The sequence below is a fragment of the Teleopsis dalmanni genome, chromosome 1 (genome assembly GCF_002237135.1).
Source record: "Teleopsis dalmanni isolate 2A chromosome 1, ASM223713v2, whole genome shotgun sequence".
In the NCBI taxonomy this organism is placed as follows: domain Eukaryota; kingdom Metazoa; phylum Arthropoda; class Insecta; order Diptera; family Diopsidae; genus Teleopsis; species Teleopsis dalmanni.
In genome coordinates this window covers 35,903,520-35,930,001 of record NC_051846.1, presented here as the reverse complement: position 1 = coordinate 35,930,001, position 26,482 = coordinate 35,903,520, and positions in this window count along the sequence as shown.

The following is a 26,482-nucleotide window of genomic DNA, read 5'->3' as shown; positions in this document are numbered from 1 at the left end:
TGAAAACTCACCCACTCCCATTTGCATTCCAAACAGTGTCAGAAGATGCCAGAATTGTATTCATCTCTTACGCACAGGCATGCCTTACCTTGAGAATATTTTATTCCTTTTTCAGGAAGGAGAGGGGGGGGGGGCTCTACAGTAGTGACGCGGTGCAGCGCATATGTTAGCAATAACAAAGCAGATGATAAGCATTTTCTCCATAACTGCGACAGATAAAACTGAAAGGCAGATTCAATCTTCTATCATGGTTTCCTAATCTGCGATGACCTATGAGTAAACGTACCATCTAGTGAAAGTATAATTTATTTACTGCTACTAGATACCATTAGTAAGCAAATGGCAGCTTCATCTGCTCTTAGACTCAAAGCCACCTCACAACGGAGTGTTAATGAATATTGACATGCTTCCGTTCTTAATTTTTTTTTAATTTTACTCCTAACAATATTTACTACAATTTTTCTATTCCCAATTTCGATCAAAAATACTATTTCAAATTTGTATCTAGAGATTTAGGGAGCATCTCCCTCTTTAGGTGACGGTGTAACCATTTTTACTGACGGATCCAAAACAAGTGGTGATGTAAGCAGTGGAATTTTCGCAGAGAAACTGAATAAATCTAACTACTTTAAGCTGCCGAAACATTCCAGTGTCTTTCAGGTGGAATTGATCGCCATTAGGGAAGCTATAGCTTGTTTGAACGTGAATGATATATTTTGCAGGAGCTGCTTTAAAGTCCTTGAGTTCAGTCTAATTTGCATCTAGGACGGTTGTTGACTACTATAAATCTCTTAACGAAATGTCAACATAGCTTAATATTTCTCTAATCTGGGTCCTCGGTTATAGGGAAATTTTCAGCAATTGCAGAGCAGGCGAGCTAACCAGAAAGGGTGGTTAAGGACCTCACTTGAAACACAAAAGTTATCTGGGGATTTCGTTAATAACATGCAAATTGTTGTTGTCTCTGCAGGGTATCTCAATGAGAGTACTGAATTTATTTTTGTTGGAATGTGACGAAATTGCATACAGATGCCTACATATCGTTGAGTCCTCCCATCTTTTATCAAAAAGTTCAACAAAGAAAGAGCTCAGTAATAGTTTGCAGTAACATTTGCTCCATTAAAATAATATGATTATTGCAAAGGACAAAATCATGTTCTTTAATTTCCGACTTCAATGTAGATTTCATCTCGAAGTTAGTATCTCATAGAAACTTTCAATAAAATGTAAACTTAATTTAAAAACGAATTTATAAAAACTCAAATATATCGAAAAAAAAGGTTTTATCAAACCACTGTATACAAATTGGTTAAAAATTTAATTTCTTCAAATTCTTTATTAAATCAGGCCTTTTTTCTGATAAGGAATTTTTACCTCTTCATTAAAAAAAAACTTCATGCACTGCGTGCCCTTTTAGATGAAAGTGAGCCATAACAACCTCATAACCTCTTTTTTATAAACTTTCTTTCTTTTGTGCAAAATATTTAAATTGCATTGATGACTAAACAATTTTCCTAACTTAACTGGGAATTTTTTTTCTTCCAGCCCATGTGTACTCATCATGCAATGTGCCCTTTTTAAATCTACTTAGAAGGAAAGACTACTCATATAAATTTTGACTACACTAGTCACTTTATAATCCTTTTTGATGACAACCGAAGTAATGTATTCATGCTTATGTCATTGTTTGTCATAAACCTTGTACAAAGGCAAAAAACATAAAGCTATGAAATGATACTGAGGAAAAAATACCAGAAAAAAAAAAAACAAGATAAAATTGATGTCAAACGTGACAAAAATATTAAAAATTGACTTTAATTTTTGTTTTTTTTTTTTTGTTTTGTCTTTCAGCAGACATTTTTTTCTAATTTCTCAAAAAGGAAAATTTATTTTATGCACAGTGTAGTGTCAATCAAAAATGTGAAAAAATTACAGAAAAGAACAAAAGTTTCTATTATATTTCTGTTCGCATATTAGGAAGAGAAGCATGTTGGGTTCAAACATCCGCATCCAAAAGTTTTGGATACGCATAATGCCAACGGCATTAAAATTAAAATTCTTTAACGCAAAGATATTTATCTTGAATTTTCTCAAATTTCATGAAATGCAAATAAAATACTTTTGTCTGCATGCGAGAAGCATTGCTCTTTATTAATATTCCACAACTATGCTCGGTCACATATAAGTTTCAGATACACACTTGTTTTGAAATATGTATTCTTATCCGCATACACTCGCACTGCTAAGCAACAGAAGAAAAACTTATAGCATTTTTCTTCTTTGCTGGAGGTCAGCTTAAATGTCAAAAACTTTTTCACTTTCTCCCAAAATCAATTTGTCTTCCAAAAATATTAACGTTTCCCAGTCGAAACCAACCGATATTTATAATATATGAATTCCACTTAAACTCTCTGCATCCTGCTAATGTTTTGTTGGTCTTGGTCTGTTGTGGATACAAGCAGGAATGTTTTAATATTGAACAGATTTATTTTGTCATTTATCAATCACGAAAAAATTTATATCTAGTCATGATTTACAAGGTACACACATACTCATATGCACATATACAATAATACACATATACAGATACACACATACAGAAAATTTGTTAGTAGAAATACTTCCCAATTTTTATTATTGCATTAAAGTATTTGCATAGCCTCACTGATTTAATTCTATGCTATTTGTATCTTAATTTAATTAAAAAAGATTGCATGACCTCCTACATGTATCTTTATAAATTAATTTAATAAAAGACGATATAGTCGTTCTTCATGAAAGTATTGATCAGGGTTAGTTGGTTGGTTGCAGTGACTGGTTAGTAGATATTTACTACACAGTTAATGACTTTTAACCGCTTTACTATCGCATTCCTCCCAAGAAACCTTGAGAGATTTAAATAAATCCTTTTAAATTTAAGTAATTTGCTAAGCCTTTATTCATGCTGATAAGCAAATTTTTCTACTTTCCTTGATTAAACATGAGTTTGTATCTAAAGCACTTTTAGTCAATAGGGTCTGTGATCATTTATATGATCCACTGTAATAAGAGCTCCATTAAATTCTGATAAGCCCTCTAAAATCCTTTTAAATTTAAGTAATTTGCTAAGCCTTCATTCATGCTGATAAGCAAACTTTTCTTCTTTGCTTGATCAAACGTGTTTGTATCTAAAGTCCTTTTACTCAATAGTGTCTGTGAGCATTTATATGATCCACTGTAATAAGAGCTCCGTTAAATTCTGAGAAGCCCTCTAAAATCCTTTTAAATTTAAGTAATTTGCTAAGCCTTCATCCATGCTGATAAGCAAATTTTTCTACTTTGCTTAAACAAACGTGAGGTTGTATCTAAAACACTTTTACTCAATAGTGTCTGTGACCATTTATACTGTAATACTGTAATAAGAGCTCTGTTAAATTTTGATAATAAGTTATTTAGATGATTTCACATACTTTGAAGCTCATCGTATCTTCCAGACGGAATATATATTGGATTTGATTTGAGAGAGTTTGAGAGATTCACAGAATCGAACATTTTCAGCGTTCTATCTTTGATGTAGATGTACGCAGTCTCAGTGATGAGCAATCTCACAAACTGTATAATAATTTCTTAAACCTATTTTATCTGAAAGCTTCGCTGGACAAAGAAGTAAGTAAACAAAGGAGTAAATTTTCACAACTTTTACAGTGGGTAGTACAAGGAATGCACATTTTTTTGAATGGATGGATGGATGAATGAGTGACCAAAAAGAAATGTAATAAGCCTTACAGAATTCAAGATCAGAATTCAAGGATATACACTGTACTATACTTTCTATCACTAGTCCTGCTGAGCATTGAGTTCTTCTATTACTGCCTAACTATCAGTTAAGGTGACTATTGTATGGTTCCGATAGTAACGTTCAAACTTAAAGTAAGCACACCTATGTACAGCAAGAAATTTATATGTAAAATGTATTTCAAATCCGTATTTTCTATATTTCAGACAGTAGCATAGGGCCCCAGAGGAGCTTCTGATTTACTTTCCTTTCTTTGATACACTCATAGTAATCTTTATCATATATCATCAGTATCATATGTATTAGTAATATATATATCCTGTGTATAAAACTTATTATTATGTTGAAGCTCTTAGAGCCAGTGCACTTGAGCACTTTTACTCTTTCTTAACTCGAGGTATTTTCAAAACCCCTCTTTACGCCTTGATTGGATTATTGTTTTTCACTTCATCAGACCAAGCAATAATTGACCTCAGATCTGCATACCTCCCCGAGGAGCCTGTAACTATTCTGAGATTTAATAACTTATAATAATTATAGTTTAAACTCTTATAATTAAACATAAATAAGTTTTAATGACGAAGAGAAGACTATAACCCGGGTTAAAATTTTTTTCCGTTGTAGTATTTTTTGCACATAAATTCGGTCCCTAGCACAATCATGTACTAATTATTATTAATGTCATAAGAATAACTTCTTTATCAATTCCATTTTATTAATAATATCATTACATTTGAAATACCTTAAATCTGATCGAAAGCTCACTTATGTGAAAGAAAATCTTCTTATGAGAAAATCAAATAATTAGACACAAAAATATTGTTTAATAAATAAAATCCGATATTTTCACATATTGAATTCTTCTCAGAAATCCGTAACACTGGATGGGTGTCTTTAAATTGGCAATTTAATTTTACGAATTTTGCAATGTAAAATAATAAACGTCAACACACGCCAAAAGCAACACTTAACACTTCTCCCGACGCTCCTTAACGCTTCGTCACATATGGAATAACAACAAGGAATATGGAATATATATGAAACCATTTTCTTAAACAAAACGGAAGAAAAAAGTGAGAAAATAAAATGAAATACAGCACAGTGAACTGTGCCGAAGTGAAGTGGAATGATGTGATGTGATGCGATGTGGATACGAGGGTGGAAGGAGTGATGTACTCGTATAACAACGCGTCGTCATGTAAAATGTAAATTGACATTTTTACAAAATGTTGGCATAAAACTGTTAAGGAGTCAACATGGCTTGGAATAATAAATACAAATGCTCGCAGAAGCTACAAAAATAAAGTTTAAGAAAGCAATTTAAAAATAGACGAAAAGCCCCAAGGGAAGCCACTTACGCGTTGTTCCAAATTTCTATAGCATTTCGCTGACGACGTGGAATGCAACTTTCATAAACTTTCACTTTAAATAATAAAATAACATATTTTCGCAGTAAACAAAAATTATCCTTGAAATCTTACTTTTAACATTTTTCCGGAAAGTACTCATAATAAAAATAGGTACACGATTGATGTGTGTTTTTTTAATATCTGTGTGAGCATAAATTTCTTAAAAAAAATACAAAAAAAGAAGCACTTTTTTGAGTTCACTGGAAAAAATAGTAAAACTGTGAACAGGTCTGTAACTATTGCACATAAATCTTTATGTCGCCTAGGAGACAAACCGAACGACCCGATTCAGTGGTTCGAACCTATAAAAAATTGATTTAGTTTATTAGCTGGTTTAATAAGCTTGGCACTATCGAATCAGTTGCAAGACTATAAAGGTTCGGTTTGTAGTTCGATTCGATTATACTAAAAAACAAACTATCAACCGCATAAATCCTTAAGTTGTTCGATTCAATTGTTCAAAATTCTGAAGAAAGGTTTTAAAAAGATTCAGTTCGCAATACACTAAAAACAGAAATAAAAACCATATAAATCTTTAAGTTGTTCAAGTCTATTCAAACTGAATTCGAAGATTTGAATAATTGGTTAGGTTCACAAATTAGTTTATATAGCCCTCGCACACTATAGTGACACGGCTGCAACACTAACTAGGTTCGGTTCGTAACTCAGTTCCATTAAACTACAAAATTGGAGGTTCAGCTTTAAAACTGGTTCTGGATTTAAAAAAAATGTTTGAAGTCTGAAACTGTGTTTTTATACAAAAGATTATTTATTTAATCCAGTATCTTATAAATATATTTTTAAATAAATTCTCAAATGATCCTTCACATGAATCTGATTATTTTCATTTTCAATTTTGGTTCATTATTAGTTTATCATTTTAGTTAGTATAGATTTTCTGGGTTTTGTTAATTAATAGCAATAACAAAAATTTTTATGTATAATTAATTTAATTTATATTGACCATATATAAGGTTAAGTAAGGTTGGACTGGCGGTTTTATACACTAAAGTCTGCTTAAACTCAAAAAATTGCCCTTTCTGATACCAGATGATTAGTGTCTTCGTATTACGTTCCTAGGTTGGATTCTATACACAAAAAATAATAATACAAAATCATGCAATATATAATTCCTCTTCAAAAGAATACAAATTTAATAATTAAAAAATAAATATAATTAATTAATTCAATTATTCTACAGCTGGTTTATGATTTCGTTCTAATCTAACACAGCAAGTGAATTTGTTGATGAACTTCTTACAGCAAATTAATAAAACTCTAATCGAAAGAAATGAAGCTGGGTCAAAATCTATTACGTTTTTAAAAGAATGACCCATATGCACATATTTTAAAAGTGCAAATTATAGAAAATAACTGCAAGATAGATAAGTGAAATGGAAGGAGGAACAAACCGTTTTGATTCCATGTTCCTTGTAATTATGAATGGAAGGCTGAGCATATTTGATCTAGCTGAAAAATAGCTAGATGTTAGAAATATCGCCGAGTTTTTTGAAGAATGGAGCGCCCAATAATTTAAGCTGGGTTCTGGACAAACCTGGTCATAAATACAACATGTGTTCTAAGTGAAATGGAAGGAGGAACAAACCGTTTTGATTTTATGTTCCTTGTAATTGTAAATGGAAGGCTGAGCATATTTGATCAAGCTGGACGCATTGATAAATGTAATTATCGGGCTAATACTAATGTTCGAAATATCGCCGAGTGTGTTGAAATATAGAGTGTCCAATAATTTAAGCTTGGTTCTGGACAAACCTGATCATAAACACAACATGTGTTCTAATGTTTTCTATGTGAGCGCCGGTAGTAATTTACCGCAAGAGATTCGACAGGGCAAGCCGTGCCTGGTTGAATGCTCTCCTATAGTCCAGTAAACCGTTAGCATAGATATTAACTTAAATACTTCTGATTTACTTCGATTTACTTATAGGTATGTCCCAAAAAATAATATAGCTGCTAGTACATAATAGAAATCCTTATCCTTTATTCTCAATTATCCATTGTGCTTTATGGCAGTAATGACCAAGAAGATTTCACACAACTATTTGATATGCCATTCAATCTATGCACAATCATATTAACCACATTAGCCTGCTATGTCCTATGCAATAATAAAACAATAGCAGCAATTGAGTAAATAATACATACAAGGCTCGCCTAATTAATAAACAAACACAGTACAAGTCCAACAACAAGCATCAATCATATCAAATGCCAACATCAAGGCACACTAACAAATGTATTTGGATGCTTGAGATTCTATCTGCGTGTGTCGGTGAAACGCATATCTCATTGCAATGCACATACGGGACTCAGTGATGAAGTTTAAACTTTGCCGTTATGTTAGTCAGTGTTCATAATTCTAATGGCAAAATCAACTTAAATGTCTGATGCATTCATAAATGAACGAAGCACCGCCGTCTATGTTATCAACAGCAGAGACTAATCTATGATCAGCGCACTCACCCCAGTGTGATATTAACAGCGACCGTATCAGCAACAGCACAAATAATCGTAAATCATTGTTATTTAGTTAACAGTACGAATCAGTCAAGGTGAAAATTTATGGCTGGCAAACGTGGCTAATTATGCCGTTTAACGTAGCGTATACGTAATTTAATTTTATTATTGCATTCTGTCTAGCACCGAGCGCCGCACTGCGCACCCATAAACTTTTAACAAAATCATTTAAACGGCAAAAGATTTCTATTTCAATTTGCCATTTATGAGAAAAATTTTCATACTTTTTATGAAAATGCAAAATTACAAAATTATTACTGAATAAAATTTATAGGTATTTCAATATAACCACTGCCATTAACTCCAAAAGCAAAAAGAAAAAGTTAATAAAGCATAGAGTATGAAAAAAAAGAAATTAATGACATATTTTTTAGCCTCATTTAAATATTTTATATTGGGTATAAAATTCAGTCTCCATTAATATTTAAAGAAAGACAAAACGATTTCACTTTGTTTTAGTTTTAACAAGCTAGTGAAGTCAAGATCATGACTTATATAGGACAGGCCTATGACAAATAGTTCCGGCAGTTATACACTCTTTTTTGTCATGACTAAAAGACATATCATACAGAGCAGAGGCGAGGCTTCGAATGGTTCAGAGTGTTCACTGAACACCTTAACAAAGCTTCCTTTTCAGATCTTTTTTTTATTAGGTAAATGATCTCGCTATTTTGCTATTTAACATTTTTTATAATAGCTTTTCCAAACATATTAACATAAACACAAAACGTATAATATAAACAAAACCACACATTCATATGTTAGTTACACCCAACATTACTTATAATTAATAAAAGAGAAATAATTTATTTCAAATAAATTCCTCTTTAAATATACTAAGGTTCAGAATAAAAAATTCACCGCGCTGCTTACAAAGCATGCCAATGAAATAACATTCATATTGGGACTATGTTCAGTATTGAATAAACACAAAACATACAAACAAATATAAAAATAAAAGAGAAAACAAGCCCCGCAAAATAAGTACGTAAAATAATTATAACTCTTAAATTAATGCGTGCAAGCGATTCAATAAAAAAAGTGAACCTCCAATGTTATGCTAAATAAATACAAAAGAAAAAAGAAATGACTGAACGAAAATTGCTTTACATTTGACTAGAGGTTCAATCGACCTAACTGAACCATAAGTTCATACAAAGCGTGCAAATACAATAAAAGTCACGGTTGCTGTTTTATATGGGCAAATGGTTCAGTACAAAAACTGAACCGGGCATTGTAAATACAAAGTAAAAGAGTAAATGAATGCATGAGAGTTTCTTACTCTTATGTAGAAATTGGAAATAAATCAAAAACAAAGTCATTATTACAATTTTATACTAACAAATAGTAAAATTAAAGAAAAAAATTAAAGAAATTTGAAGTGAAAAATAATATTTAGAAATAGATAAATAGGTAATTAAAGATTTGATTCAAATATCTTTTTTGAAACGATCTTCTGAAAAAAAGGTTTTAATTCATAAAATGAATAGACCAACTCCAGATATGAAGAATTTGGTACCTGTTGTAAAAATGTCGAATTCTGTGATAAGTCGCCGTTTTCCTACAGCTATTTACCATAAAAACCAGTGGATCACAGGCTGAAATGACATTGAAATAAATTGTTTTGTTGGTCTTGTACGCTATTTGCTTGTGGAAAGGACAAAAATCAGGAGTAGGTAGAGTACCTTATAGTTGCAATTCAGTTTTGATCAAATTGTGAACACCTTGCCAAAAAGCTGACGCCTCGCTACTGATACAGAGTCATATCACAATTACTAATTTCCGACTCTTACTAATATTTTGGAATGATTTTTTGTAACCAAATTTATTTATTTATTTTTGTATGGATGCGCTTACTTCTCCATACATAAGTACACATTAATTACTGAGCAACACTGGTTTGACCAAAGTAACAAGGCACACAAAGCCTAGTCACCGTGACCAAATTGATAGTTCTGTTTCTCTCATTCTTAATTTTTTAATTTATAATGAAAACAACAACAAACACAACGTAACCATGAGTCTCCGTATAAATGACACTCACGAAATTTAATTTTTAATATAAAATTTAATGAACATACATTTTTAATGACAACTGGTTATTAAGTGTTTTATCCATATTAGATAAGTGGGCCCGTATTTAACAAAAAAAAGATGAGAAACAATAAAAAAAAATTTTTTGCTGTTCGAAATCCTGGCTTAATCAGGCCAGATTCAGGTAGGTTATATCAGATTAGGTCAGGTTCTTTTAAAAAAGGTCAGGTTCTTTTAAAAAAGTATTTTGTTGACCATTGTCAGAAACCAAATCTCTATATAGTTTTTGTTTTTTTTGTAATTATTATATTATGATTGAGTTATATTATGACTGAGGCTTTTCATAATTTAACCGTTTATTAAGAGTTTTCTATTGAATAATTACCACAACTTTAGGAAAAATATTACTCTAATAATATTTTGCATCACGATTCCTTATAGTATTCAGCAGATCGTTTTCAATATACCTATTACGACTATTCGTAAAGTACAGGGTTGCTGTATTGGCTGAACTTTCTTCAGCTCAAGTTAAAAATTATATAACTTATTTTTAGAAGATTTGATTACATCGTTACCAAAACTTGTATAGCATAAGTGGCCACACTAAGCTCAAACAGCTTATAGTGCCCGTTTTTTGGCATTGTCGATAGTATTTGCCAATGTTTTGACCGCTATTGCGGCTATTTCACGGCGAATGTTGACCGTAAGTATATTTAGCATCTTTGACTTGTTGACATAAACCATTGTCTTCAAATAATCCAAGAGAAAAAATTTTGGCGGTGTCATATGGGACAAATGAGAAGACTAAGCAAATTCCCATTTTTTGATACCAAGCAAGTGGGGAACAAATGCTTAAAAAAATGGTTTGTGCCACGAACTGGTAAATGGTGGCAGAACTTTTAGTGCTGCCAACCATTTTCACGTACAATTTCTATCTAAAAATGGGTTATCTTAGCCCGATAACGCATCTGATTTACGATTGTTACTTGACACTAATGTGTTTGAAAAAGTATGGTCCGATATATACGGTCGCACTATATTGTCACATTTTTGCAATAAAAAGATGCTTTTTTAATAATTTGAAATTTTTCAACGGCGTAGAGCTGACATTTTTGTTTCTTTACAGTTCCATTTAAAATGAAATTGGCTTCATCACCCATAATGGCCACTGACCCAAAAATTGTCCTAGACTGACAATTCAAAAATCAGCTATCACTAGTCATTCTCACCTTCCTTGTCAAAGTTATAGTATTTCCAAATAGATCCACATAAAATGGTCAACTCTATATATAGTTTTAATTTAATCGTAGCAACATATGTCAAATGTCAATTTGACATTTAAAATTATTTCAATATATAATAAATATAAGGAACAAAAAGATTACTTCAAGTTGAGTTGTGACTAATTTTGAATTCAATAATTCCTCAAACACTAGATTTAATAACAAAGGTTTGAATTTAAAAGTAATAGTATTTTTCGTCACCGCCTTATATTGTTCAGAGTATTAATTAAAAATCTTATCAAAAATGACTAGCAGAATTAATTTATTCAACGTCAACACTTATCTTAACTGGTAAGTTTTTAAACCAAGAATATCCCTTACATTCAGTTGTTCCGACCATATCTTCTATAAACACAACTTTCGCGATTCCGGTTACAGAGTCTATAACTAACTCTTCATAGTAATTATGCAACGTAATTTACAGTTTTTGTAGTCTATAACACAAGCCAAGCGGCTGAAATTGTGAATAATGTTTTTGGTACACTCCTGATACGCAAATCGTGCGTATAATCGATTCCGCTTCGATAGTTTCGATATAAAAGATGCACCACTCACTAGAAGGCCAATTGTCGCAAATATCGATAAAATCATGGAAATTGTTGAGTCCGACCGTCTTGACCGTCATATAAGCACTGTTTCGATTGTCCAAGAGCTAAAGATCGACAAAAACCCATTTGAAATCATTACAATATGAGACTGAATATAGAAAAAGAAAAGTTCGATGTATGGGTGTAACACAAGTTAACACAAAAAAACCGTGAACAGAATTTCCATCTACGGACTCGCAACAAAATCAAACCATTTGTGAAGCGATTAGTGATTGATGATCACCACTGAAAAATTGATCACTTATGACAATGTCAACGGTCGTGGTCGTGATCGAATCGTTGTGAACTGGCTGAAATAGTGACCAAGCCAGGATTGACAACCAGTAAGCTGTTGTTTTGCTGTGTGTTTGTTGGAATTGGTTGGGAATCATCTACAATGAGCTGCTCCCACTCCACTAACGGCAAAAGTCTTAACTCGGAACTGTACTGTTGGGTCGTCTGAAAGGAGCAATCAAACGGGCCCAGAAACGATCAGGTTTAGGTAATAGGAGAAGAGAATTATGTTCCATCAGGACACAACACACGTCGACATTGACTCGTCAAAAGCTCCGGGAGCTTCTTTGAGAAGTTCTTATGCATCCACCTTATAGTCCAAAACTTGCACCAAACGTTTACCATCTGCAACTGTCTATGGCGAATGATTTTCTGGTGAAAAATTCGTTTTAAGAGAGGCTTGTGAAAATCGACTGTCTCAATTTTTTCAATAGGGAGAAAGACTTATATGAGAGAGATGAAATGAAATTAGAAGTTATCAAACAAAATTTTAAATATTTGATTAAAATCAGATCATTCTAACTATTATAAATGAGCCTTCAATTTTATGCATCAACAATTGATTTCTTTTTTTTACACCTATTATTAATCGAAATAAAAAGTGAAGCTAACAGATGTAGTGTATTATCTATAAACAGTATACTTACTATGTTGCAATAGATATAAGCAGATACTTAAACATCCAAACCACAAAGTAAAGACTTTAAAATTTATAAAATTATTTCATTGTTTTAAGTGATTTTACTTCTTGTCCTTATATTACAAAAAACTCTAACCAAAATTTCTATCAAAAATAAATTCTATCTTTTTTTTTCTATATAACTATTTAAATAGATACTTTAAATAACTACCATATAGACCACAAACAAAAGACAAAACAAAAAAAAATGAACAATATATAAAAATAAAATTTCACAGTAAGTCGCATTGCTTTTAGCAGCTCTTTTACCTAAAGAAAAGGATATTTAAATTATCAAATTACTGATAGCATCCCTTAATGCATTTTCGTAACTGCACTTAACTACATCTCCGATTTCCTGCTCAAGAATTTTCCCTGCATTATTTTTGTCTGTTTAACTTTGCATAAAAGTTTCTGCGGCAACAAAACCATTCGATAGTTTGCAGTAAGTTTACTGCAGTCCTTTGCGCTCGCATGAATTTACTGGCAACTTATTTATGTTGTAGGCAAATACCAGTAAGAGTACAGTAAGAGTACGAGTACGGGTACGGGTATGAGTACGAGCTTGTTTATTCTTAGTTTGTGGTTATAATTTAAATAAAAACTTTCAAAATTTGTTTGCCAACTGTAAATATATTTGAGTTGTATCAAATTTACCACATTAAATATATCAATAATTATATTGAGAACTGCAGTCACATAATGCAAAATTTTGTGAATTTTAGTTATTGACTACATACTTCTTCAAAAACTCACATTCAAAGGAAAAATAGTTCGGATTTGAAAGTCTGCATATGAACGCATATTAGTTTAAAACATATTTATTGAATATACTATTATATATAAATATAACTTTATAGTAGAGTAGTGCTTCTTACTAAAAAATATGTTAAATATACGCCAAATATACTTTAGTACTCAATTAAAACTTTTTATAAGAAAATAGTAAAGAAAAGGTGATCAAATAGGACCTATGTAGTTCTACTTTGAAATTTACTTTCCATAAATTGATTGCCAAGAAATGAGTCACTTGTTGAAATCACATATTGTCGAATGGAAAGCATCTTATACACATCACAAAAAAAAAACTCAGTAATCATATATACTAATTTGAATGCTACATATAACATATAACATTTTATTGTGATGATCACTACAACACTATCTTCATTTTTAAAGAATAGCATAGTACGATCCAATTAGATATGTTACTCTATCAATCTTATCTTTATATGGATCTATACTTCCAGTTCAAGACTAATTGAACTCAACAAACTGGAGCTCCAAGACTGGAATTCCAAGAGTGGAATTCGAAGACTGGAACTCCAAGACTGGAATTCCAAGACTAGAATTCCAAGACTGGAACTCCAAGACTGGAATTCCAAAACTGAAACTCCAAGACTGGAATTCCAAAACTAAAACTCCAAGACTGAAACTCTGTCACCATCAGTGGCCTATAACCTTTGCTATAGTTACAAGCCGATGCCTTCAATGTATTTTCTTGCTTACGTCATAAACTTCACTCTAAATTCTTCATTTTTGTGGATGTAACCATACTTCATGCACAACTTATGAGTTTTCTTCACTCCAAATATAACAACATTATTCACTTATAAAACCATTTAACCAGAGATGAATTACAACACTGAAGAAGACTCTCTGAAGTAGTGAAGTACTGCAAACTTTCGACCCAATAAATAAGTAGACATTCATGTTCATGTTCTTGTGTCAACTTAATTTTACGTGCCCTGTTAAGCCAACCATTATAAAAAAACTTTAGATGTAACTCCTAGGTTTTGGGAAGGTGATTTTATAAATTGCTCTCGATTTTCGTTTACAGCTTAGTTCATCGATATTTTTAGCAGTTCGGTTACGTTAGCAATGAAAAAGCTGCTTAATATCACAAACCTTAATAGTTGACGGGAAAGTCTCAATTACTTAATGAATAGATAAGACTATGGGTCTACTTCTAGTAGGTTGTTACGTCGGTAGTACTGGCTAAAATAGACTAGAATAGAATAGAAGTTCAAGCTCTCACAACTAGCAGCTCATGATAGAGAGAATAAAAATGCGAGAAGTGATCCACAAACCAATATTTCGCTGGTTGAGAGGGAATACGAGGGCTGTTTCCTAATATTTCGCCTAACAATGGAAACACAGTGGGTAATCAGTGTAAATGTTTTATTTATTTTTCTTGAAGTATTCTCCATGATTATCAATATATTTTTGCATTTGATTGAATTAATTTTCGAAATGGTTTTGCCACTTTGAAGTTGTTATCTCCAAAACCAGGATTTGGAGTATAGTAAGACTATTGCTACGCATTTTTTTCTTAACGTTTGGGATCAAAACGAAGTCATTGAGTGCCAAGTCGGAACTGTAAGACGGATGAAACATCAATTCGACGTTTTGAGTGCTCAAAAACTCATTCGCATTATTCCTTCGATGGTTACTTTTCCACAATTCTCCGAAGATTTCCAGCAAACAAATGGTGTGTGTCACCAATTCTATATTGTTCAAATGGTACAGTTGCGACTTGTACTAGTGCATAATGAGTGCATAATATCTAAACAATACATAATGCATAATGGGTGTTCACGAAGTTATTTTTCATTAGTAAAAACGATTTTAGTCTCTTCATGAAACTCAGATTTGTTTTTATATATTGTTATTTGAGAGAATGGGTGGGTAAGTATATTAATGTAAACGACAACTTACTGGGTTCACGCTAGACACAATTGGGTCAGATTGGATCATTGTGATATCACATGTTCCAAGTAGGACCCCCAAATCAATCAATCTTTACTGAAGCATGTGTTGAATGTGTGTTCTCATCAAAATTTACTTCAAAACCAAAATATATTTAATATCTATTAAAATTCATGTAATATTTAATATACCTAAATCCATTAAGTTTACTAAACGCAATTAATTTTTTAAACCACGTATCAAGTCTCATGGCACAACTCTTATAAAAAGTAATTAATTTTTTTTTATTTTACTTTATTTTGAATTTAAATAAATCCACAGTAAAATATTTTTGTTAAAGCTTTTAATTTATATCGTTTAAAATTCTGATGATAGTTTTTTATTATTGATAATTTTTTGTTATTAATTTACTGTCAGTTGCAATCTCGTACAGAAATACAAACGCATTAATCCCTTCAACTGTATTTATGTTTTATGCAAAAATTTTGAGTAACTTTTATGATAAATCATATTGCATTAATTGTTAATAGGCTTACGATAATTTATGTATATATTAATATAAAATGTAAATATTGTTTGTTTTCCAAACAAATATTTTAATTTCGTAATTGATTATAAATATTAAATATTCATTAAAAGCGCATTTATCTGACGTCTATGTGACCTTTTGCTCACATTTTATGACCAAATAATGTAATTAATTTCAAATAATTACATCCAAAAAAATATCTAATAATTAAAAAAAATCTAATATATATAAATGTATACTTAATTATATTATGTATTGAATATTAATTAAGTTTTGACAATTTTTTACATTTTCAACTAAATAGAAACTAATTTCTCTCTAGATAATAATATTGGAATTAAAAAAGATAGCTTTGGATATGGTAAAGCTTTAATACCTTTAAAAAAACATAAATTTATTACAAATTCTTTATTCACTTAAAGCAATTACTTCATATATAATTTTAATTCGGTTTTTTAATTTGAAACCGCATACGAATCAAAAAAATTGGATTGGACAAAAAGTATTCGGCGTTTTTACGTACCCTTTAATATGAAGTGCAATGGCTTTGAGATAGTTAACCGTATCTAGCAAATATTTTGTTAGTTTTGCAGAGAATACACTAGTTTACTGGATTAACAAGTATTCGATAAATATAATTGTTATACGTTGAAAGCTAAAAATGAATACAATTTAATATATTTCACTATTTTAAACACAATACTAAATAGGATTACATATTGGTGTCCTTATATGACAGTTAACAGACTCACACTATTTATTCCAGTTCCAGTTCCTATATGAATTTCTGTATATTTACAACCAGAAAAATGTTTCCAAACGAAATAAATTATTGATTGAATCGAATAACCACATAATCACACAAAGTTCACTTGATCAAAGTAGAAGATAAGTATATCACAGAGACTTACTTCAATAAAAACCTCAATTGTAATGAAATAAAATCTCAATTCTTATAGATGCTATTGTTCGATACTATCTAATAGGTAAACTAGCCTAACGAATGGATATTACAACCAATGTTTGCTAAAATAGCTGTGGTGAGGTGGAAGAGTAAATTATCAAACAAGTCTTTTCCTATCAAGCGTATAAAAAAACGAAATAATGAAAATACGATTGCTATCAGTTTGAGATATCTAGTATTTATCAAAGTTAGTTTACCAAAACTTATTTCAATGAGACGAAACTCAATACTCGCCATAAGAGTGGGTATTAAATCCAATGACTACTGCAGACACTGCGCTAAAAAAAAGGACGAGAATATTGTCATACATATTCTCTGTTTCTGCTCAAAGCATAATTAAAAAAAATAAAAATATTCGATTCTTAACAGCTGGAAATATTTGGTGTTCCAGTGATTTTTAACCGAAGATAATACGGTTCGTTAGATAAAAGGTTACATGATTTAAGTAATTTACTAGGGTTATGTATTATTATCACTAATTTATATGTTCAACGTTCGCATTGGCTAGATAGTTAGCTCTTAAAGGTTCCTCAATATCACTCTATTTTTCTTGCAGACTTCTTTTATGCTCCGTTATGAGAAAGAAAAGGAGATCATCATCTCGATTTGTGTCCAGCGATTAAGTTAGTTATCATGTCTTAACAGCATTTCTTTACCAAAGTTATTGAAGTTCATTTCATCAACACTATGGTTCAACATAACCATAGTATAGGAGTTCTAGAAGGTCTAAATTGAATGACCTTCTAGTAGTTCTACTAAAATTATATAAGCTAAAGTGTATAAAGTGTGAAGTGTCAACATAAGAAATCAACGACAACGTTTTCGAATATACTTACCTTTATACTATTCTACATTATTCCTCTGATTTGCTTGCAGACTCCTCTTATGAACAGTGATGAGGAGGAAAAGGGGATTTTTAAACACCTTTGCAGTTCCTGCCAATAAAAATAAAACGATTAAGAATAATATCTACTGTTGCCAATATTTCTTTAGCAAAGCTACTGAGGTTCGTTACAACAACACAACGATTGAACGGGAATTAAAAAATGTTGGGGTCATACTGGGACTTTATAGTATTGCAGTATCACAACAGGTCATTTTGGGTTGTATGTAGTCTAATAAATTCCGAAATCGATGGCCACGTTCATCACATACTTTTGTGAGAATTGATATTATTTAAGCTCTTATTTGCTTGTAGACTTCTTTCTTGTTCAGTGATGAGAACGAAAAGAAGATTATCAAACACCTTCTCTGCTCCTATATATAGTGCATAATAATAAAATTATATAATATAATATAAATAAATATAAATATTGCATTATTATCAGTTTCAGAACTTTTTCTGTGCTGAGTTTCCTTATCAAAGTTACTAAGGTTTATAATTAGTAACTATAGAACTAACTACGAAATAACAACTATTTTAAATTTCTAAGGTTTCTTGCATCAACACAATGGTACAAAGAGGATTGAATGATTAAAGGATCCTATGAATATTTTGTGACAACATAACGATTATTTTTGGGGCTATTATTTAAGTAATAGGCTATTGAAGCACCCCGACCTAAAAGATCTATTGTGCACCTAAAGGCCCAGCTAGGACAATTTTAGACTATTTATGAATCTTGTAATTGCTGTGGGCTAATTTTACCTATATGACTTGGGGCTAATATCCCGCTTCCAAGGTAATCGAGTGTACGTCTTGCAACCGCTGGGCAGTTGCATAGAACATTTTTGGGGCTAAGTCTATAGCTTGTTAACTTAGGAAATCGACAGTCATGTTCATCTATTTACCTACTCTTGTGATATTCTTCTTTTTCCCCTCGTTTGGCAGTGAATTTTTTTCTTTCAAGTATTCATAAAAATTATGTGCCATTAATATGTTATGACAATTAAATTACCCAGTTCTTATAAATTAACTTTGAAAAAAAAAATTTTAAATTAAGATTTCTTAGAAAGCAACTTAACATTAGTTATTTTTTAAAAAAAAATATATTAATTGAATTAAAAATACCACACCCCAGCGGTTCAAATGCTAATGACACTTATATGCAAATGATGATAAAGTAAATATAATAAAGTAATTACGTTAGAGTAGAATAAAACGTGATTATTATTTAAATGTGATTACTATTGAATTTCTGATTATATAAAATGTGAAACTGATTATGGTTGGTCATGTACAGAATTCATTTTTTAAGATAAATCAAAAATTGTCGTCACTCGTGTAGTGAAGTACTGCAATTTTCTGCAAAATTGATAGCTTAAATATTATTCCATTTTTTCAGTTTTTTTTTTTGGAAAGATTTGTCTGAAATCACTTATTCGGTTTAACATTAATTTCATTTATTGTGAGTAATTTACCTTTTGTAATACTTTTTCTACTAACATTCAATCTTTTCTACTGATGCCAGATTTATCGTGACTTGTGATAAAAACAACTTCTCAAAGTGATTTTTTTTCTTGTTTTTTTTTTTTAAATTATTTTTCCATTTATTTCTACTTTTTTTTGTTTTTTGTTTTTTGGATACATTTTCAGATTTGTACTCATGACAACAAATGCGATTGTGTTTTCAGTTTGTGATAAATAAAAATCATAGCTGAAAAACGTGAATAATGCACATTTAATTCCACAAAAGTTCAGTCAAATGTCAAAACAGAATGGAAAATTTTATGAATGCAATTAAAAATTATATATCTGAAATAAATATTTGCTGTGCTCAGTGACCCCGCATAAAATGGCATTATTGGTTCATTCGCTGGCACAATAAACAAGTATGTGTATAAATAGAAAAACACTGTTGCTTCCTTGTATCTTATATCTCATACTAGACTCACACACACACACGCATATATCTATTTTATTATAGCTGCTGATGAAATTTTTTTTCATTATTTTCGGTTTATTTTTGGTAGGGAAAACCAAGTACATCACAATAATCATTAAATTCCACCTTCACAACCTTCATAAAATGTTTAGATACACAATACAATAAACAAGTTGAAATACTTGCCAGCGACGTCACCTAAACTGCCTGCCTGCCTGTCTGCCTGCCTGCCTAACTGACTGCTTGCCTGTCTGCCTGCCTGCCTGTCTGCTTCCTTATGATGTGCGAATTTAGGGGTGGTTTCACTTTCTGCACATATCATATATATCTACATATATATATATATATGTAGATATATTAATACCTAGCTATGTATAAGTACGTGTATTAATGCACAGATAATTTTCCATTTTCACACCCTGAAGATACAAATGCACAGATACCCGCACAAACAGACAATGAATGTACCATCATTTGCCAGTCTCTTGACTGCGTTTTCATTTAACGCTGCTCGTGATTTACCATGAAGTAGTCTTATCAAGAATTCTGCTTTTGCTTCTGCTATCGTCATTGGGTTTATTATAATGCGTATCTCATGGTTGTGTTTTTCTTCAGTTTTTCCATATGCGTACATTCTGTTGCATTATAGTTTATTTGCCAGTGACTGACTTAGCATCCATCCCTAGCACCAAATCCAAATGCAATTCCAGTATTTTTCCTCATAATTATCGTGGCTATAGTTCCTGATTTGAATTATTCCTATTCTTCAATCTAAAAATAATCAATATCACTTAATTTATCATTTTAAAAATAAATAAGCAAATAAACACAGTTGCCCTAACAAATAACTGAAATATTTACTGGTACTGCCCTATTCAAGCGTTATCAGTATCTAACATGCTGTTCCATTCAGTAACTAATATTTTTCTTATCTACTGCAGATTTTTTTATTTGCCTTTTATCTAACAATAATAATAATGAGTACTTATACTCGTACAAACTTTTTTTTTTAGTTTACAGTGGCACAAATACGAATACATGAGTGCTTAATTGAATTATTTTAAATTTAATTTTAACGTCCGTTATGACGGCAGTTACTATTTTACTTAACAGAAACTATTGTATTTAATAGAGAGGTTTTAAATAGTACTGAATCACAACAACAAAATTTTTTGTTATTTATTAATTAATTGAATTTTTGGCTGACTAACAGCTGTATTGCTAAATATCCATCATTAGTGGTATTGGACTTATTTTTTATATTCAATTATTCTTAATTACTCTTAACTAAGCGCAGGGCAGTCGCCGGCCTTGCGTTACTTCAAGAACATGGCGAAGGACAATTGATGCCGAATTAACATCATCAGCGCGCTACTCATGGAACGACATCTGCACGACTGCTCCAAATAGAATACTGTTCAGAGGAATTGTTGAGACCCTATGCTCCACTGAGAGTTAACGGAACAAAGAACAAGAATTTATATTTTTGAAATTGCTATTAAAAAGACTATTAATTGAATAATATTATACTTTATGTATAATTTTAAAATGTGTTTAGATAACTAATAAATATTACATTTGTATATCGAAAATTGTAAAGATATATATTAAAAGTATCCCTCGACGAAATGACAAATAATGTAGTCAAGCAAAGTTTATCCTAACCCTTTGTGTGCCCAGAATCTTATTGCAGCATGGAAAAGGAAAACTAATACTCTTTCATTCAGAAGAAAGATTAAAAACCGATAATTAAAACTGCTTATAGTATTTTATTAATAGAATGGGTCTATCGAATTAATGCAACAGGAAAAAAAGAAAAAAGACAGATTAAAAAAATACTGAAATGCTAATAGTATTATGTTATTTAAATCAGTTTAAGAATCTCATAAAACAGTGTTAGAGGAGAGGAATTGAATCGGGGCACCCTAGGAGCAGTTATTGAAACTAATTTTTGAATAACAATAAAAAACTTGTCTCATTTAAATATTCATTGAAGTTGATCGAAGTATCTTTTTTCCTTTATATTAAGAATGAAAATAAAAACAAGGTTATTTGATTTAAATTCCACTATACTGGAATATTCCACCCCAGCTACCACAATTAAAATCGCTGATAGTTTTCTTTAAACTTAATCGATTTAATAATCTTAGCAAACAGAGTTTGGCGGGGAAGTGGACCAAAAACTCTCCAAACAGTTTTTGTTATTAAAAATTATGAATATTGCTTCAGCAGGGAGGTCAAGAGCAACATGAACTTTATACTCCAAATCTAGAACCTTTCATCAAAAAAGTAAATCGAAAATACCAAAGATAATATCGCTCCTACCACTACACTGTACTATAGGACAGTAAAATTTCCTGCAGTATATATCTTCCGGAGCTTGAATAGGAAATACCGGAACACCTGTTACGTCTTGTGTCTATATCCAAGCTTATCCGGAATTAAGTTTAAGTTTAAGTTTAAGCCCCATTCTTTGAAATACTTGGCGATATTTGTAACACTGGTATAGATCTATTCACTAACTGGTAATTACGAGAAATATGGAACCGGCTTTGTTAGCTAATTGAAGAAAATCTGATGCTTCATGTAGTTCACTTACCTACTTTCCTGTTTACTACGTAAAATCGAAAATGTTTTCATTCCTTGGTGATTAACTAATATCGAATGGAGTATTCCATTTTTTTTAATTGAATATAGAAAAACTTTTCTGAATTCATGAAAGGGTAAATATCAATCTTCAATATTAAAATATCACTTAACATAATTTTCTTTTCTTTTTATTTATTAGCACCAGTCAGGAAATCTTTATCCCGTTTATGTTACAAAATGTATGAAGAGAAGAAGCACCCAGTCCTACATCTCTATTGTTGTAAATTGTTGTTGTAAATTCTTATAAGTTCGGTTTTTCGTGGCTTTAGAGGTGCATGAAATAGATTTAAAAAAGCCTACGCTAGAATGATCAGGGGACTACCAATATGGCTCAAATATCTCTGATTATAATTGTAGATTGCTAGAGTGTTTATTTTTCAGTTATTGTGTAATGATTTTGTTATTATATGCTTGGATATTAAAAAGCTATTTAACTTTCTTTTAATATTATATTCAATGATAAGTATTAATCTGAATTTAGATGTAACAGTTAAGTTCTTATCAAACAATGGTTGATATAAAATTTTCAAAAACATTTTTGAAAAATTCTCTATACCATTCACTTTAGTTTTATTGTTGTTTTTGAGTGCTGTTAGCTGATAATTTGATTTCTGCTCATTCTATTGTATCGAGCAGCAATTAGTAGAATGGGGAATACACTCCGTATATATTATCAAAAAAATGGCGAGGAAAGAAAATATAGAATCCCAAATATTTAAATATCTTTTTTACATCGTTAAAATATAACTCAATTCTATTTCATTTATATGTGTAGAATCTTGTAACGGTAGATTAAATTAAAAAATCTATCCTTAAATATAAAAACTAATTATTAACAAAACTACCTGTTAACAAAGAGCGTAAAAGTATACAACATCAAAATCCGTGAAATCAATATAATTCTCTATATTACTATAGCCTTGATATTTTACTTCTTAACATTATATCTGTAGAAACTTTAGACAGGTAGCAAATTTTTTTAACAATAAATTTCTAGGAATTTCTTGATGTTAATATACATACATTTTACATTATACAATAATATTTTAAAATAAAAATAATTTCTGACGGGCTCTCAAAATATAGAATATTAAACAATTTCAGTAATTTAGCGAAATTGAATATTAAAATATTTTTAACTTATAATTATTCTGTTTTTAGAAACGTTCAGACTAACGTGTTAATATTTTAAAGTCTATTTCAAGACATAGAAACCATTAATAATGGTTTTTTAAATGCCCAATATATTTAATCTGTAATATACATGCGCTGTATACCGACGAATGATTTGAACATTTTCACTATCCTCCTAACATCATGGTTTCCTAATCGACATTGACCCAATATTGATCCTCCCATAAATAAGTCAAAAGTCATTAAAAAGAATCATCTATCTTTTAGCATGGTTTCCTATCAACGTTCAGAGTCAATAAAATCGCTAGATTTTTTCTAATTAAGAGAGACCTACTTCAGTTATGTTCTCGTACACATAAGTGCAAATCATTGATACTTCTCATATAGTATTTACTATTCTATTCAAAAAGACAAGTGCACAACATTGATACTTCTCACCTAGTATTTATTATTGTATCAAATATTAAATATTCTATTAAAATGCAGAACGGTTCCATGTTCTTAACTTCTGAAATCACCTTCAGTCCAAATTGAATTCTGAAGCTATGACTTTGTATGAAAAATATATGGAAATCTGAAGCGATTTTAATGAAATTTTATATGTTTGTGCATAAAATATATTATTCCAACGAATTACCTTTAAATATTGATAGCACTGCCTAATCTACTTGAGAATATGATATACAAGCCTTTTCAATTGATGGTCCTTACATTAACACAACTATAACACAACTATATCACAACTATAATCCTGCTCTACAACCATTCCCACAGTTTAATCATGAACTGATTTTTACTACGTATTCATTACAACAGTCCATCTCTTCCATACTGTACAACATTGCATATTTCCTTAGAACAATTTATTATCTTATTATCTATTATTGTTTGTAATTTCAGCAGTCCAAAATTTTCATTTTGCATTGAAAGTAATAACAATTGACAACTAAAATTACAAACATGACAGCTAAAATTGCAAACAAAACTGTGGTGTTAATGCAATATAAATTCTAAACCTTTTCATATTCCTATGGTTTACAGTATTTACCCTTAACGACTGAACTGTTAAAATCTATCCATTTTTATATTCCTGAGAGTGGATTTAGTGGGTGCACTCTATAACTTTTGTAATTTTCCATCTATGAACAAAAATAGTGAATTTTTTAGACGTCAATTTTTATGACAGATTATCTATTGACTAATCATAACGAATTCTTGTCCAGTATGGATTAAGCCCGTACGCGAGTTTGAGTCAATTGAGGTAAAGTAAATTGAAATTTCCTAGAGATATTTTGCATTGCAATTATGTAAATATATATTTATTTAATTATTGCACTTATTTTTTTATTTTTGTTTAAAAGTTTTCAAATTTATTTATTTATTTATTAAACATCTTATAAAATTTTCACAATGCTAATACCTAATTTACCTAATTTTCATCTAATTTACCGTACTCGAATATTTGGTAAATACCAACATTCGCTGCCATACCGATATAATTTACTATTTTACCATCAATTTACTCGAACTCACACACTGTCTAAACATAACATATCCTATATGGGTTTCTGTCAAAATAATAGTTAAAGATAAAATATTTTGCTTTGCTCCACGGTATGCTCTGTTTGGGTGGTGTAGGGCTGACTCAACCACACAATTATTCTCAATTCTTTTTTTTTATATTTTATTTTTATTTGTCACTTGTTTGGTACTCTCATCAACAGCCGCCGAATGCGTGCTGTTCAAAAATGAATTCGTGGCAAAAAATTACTCATTTTGTATATTTGTGTGTAATTCTTTGCCGTATAATACACGCAAGCACACAATATGTAGAATATTTTACTCTTCTTACGTGCGGCGGTACTCTTTTTGTTATGCTCACAATATTTTTATCTACATTTATGTTTTATGCTTTTTTTTGGCTTATACTACTTTTATTAAGCCAAGTGCAGCCAAATACAAGTGTGCGCAGACAATAATTCACAAGTGCTTCCGGTTTATGTGCTCTTCTATGCCGTTAGAAATTGCAATTTTATTAATAAACATTTTTTCATCGAGATTAACAGCTATTTAAGGTATAAATATATTGTGTTATTAATAGTATGAAGTAAATGACAAAATGTTATAATTTTTAATTTAGTATGAATAAAAATAAAAATAAAAAATATTTATAAAACATTACTCTAAAGAGTATGTGTGAAGAGTCAAAATAGTAATAAAAAGAGTATTTTTGTGAGTTTCTTTCGTTACTGTTTTCTAAACTTGTGCTCACAATTTTTTATCGACCGGCTGATTCCGGTGTATTGCAAACGTACACAATTCTTTTTTATACAGTCTGTTCTTGCTTAATAAAAAAATTTTTTTCTACTGTAATTATTATAATTAATAATAATTGTACATTAATTGTAATTATTATAGCATTTTAAAAATTTTCTTTAGTTTATTAATAAAATCTTTGTCGCAAAGAGTTTTACATTTAATCTACCGGCATATATTTTTCAATGCCTAAGGTCAAAATTATTAATCATATAAGGTGGTTGGTTAGTTGGTTGGTTGGGCGTGAAATTGTGTAGATTCTGTGTAAAGAGCGCTGAGAGCACATTAAATTCTATTGTCGGTAGCGCAAAAAAAAATTTCATATTTCTCTTCTGCTCCGATACAAGCAGTCGTATATTTCAGTCTGCCTCTAACTTGCTACGATTGTGGACGTGTGCTGGAATTTTTTTTTGTTCGAAAAGTCTGTTAAGTTCGAATTTACCGTACATTCGATACTATATATGTAAGATAATTAAAATATATATATAAAATAATAATTAATAAGTCACGTCTTAAAAAATAAAATCTGTGCAATCTTATTTAAAAAATTATAAAGTTAAAATATTGTTGTATTAAGAAAAAGCAAAAAATATAAAAAATAAAAGCAAGTAAAGGAGAAACAAGTAAACATCTGCTACAAATTTTGCCTGGTTGATTCCATGTCGTCGTCGTCGTCGTCGTCGTCGTTAAAGTGTTTAACAAGACGTTTCGGTAAATTTTTAACTTTCCTAAGTTTATTAAAAACAGAATTTAAAAA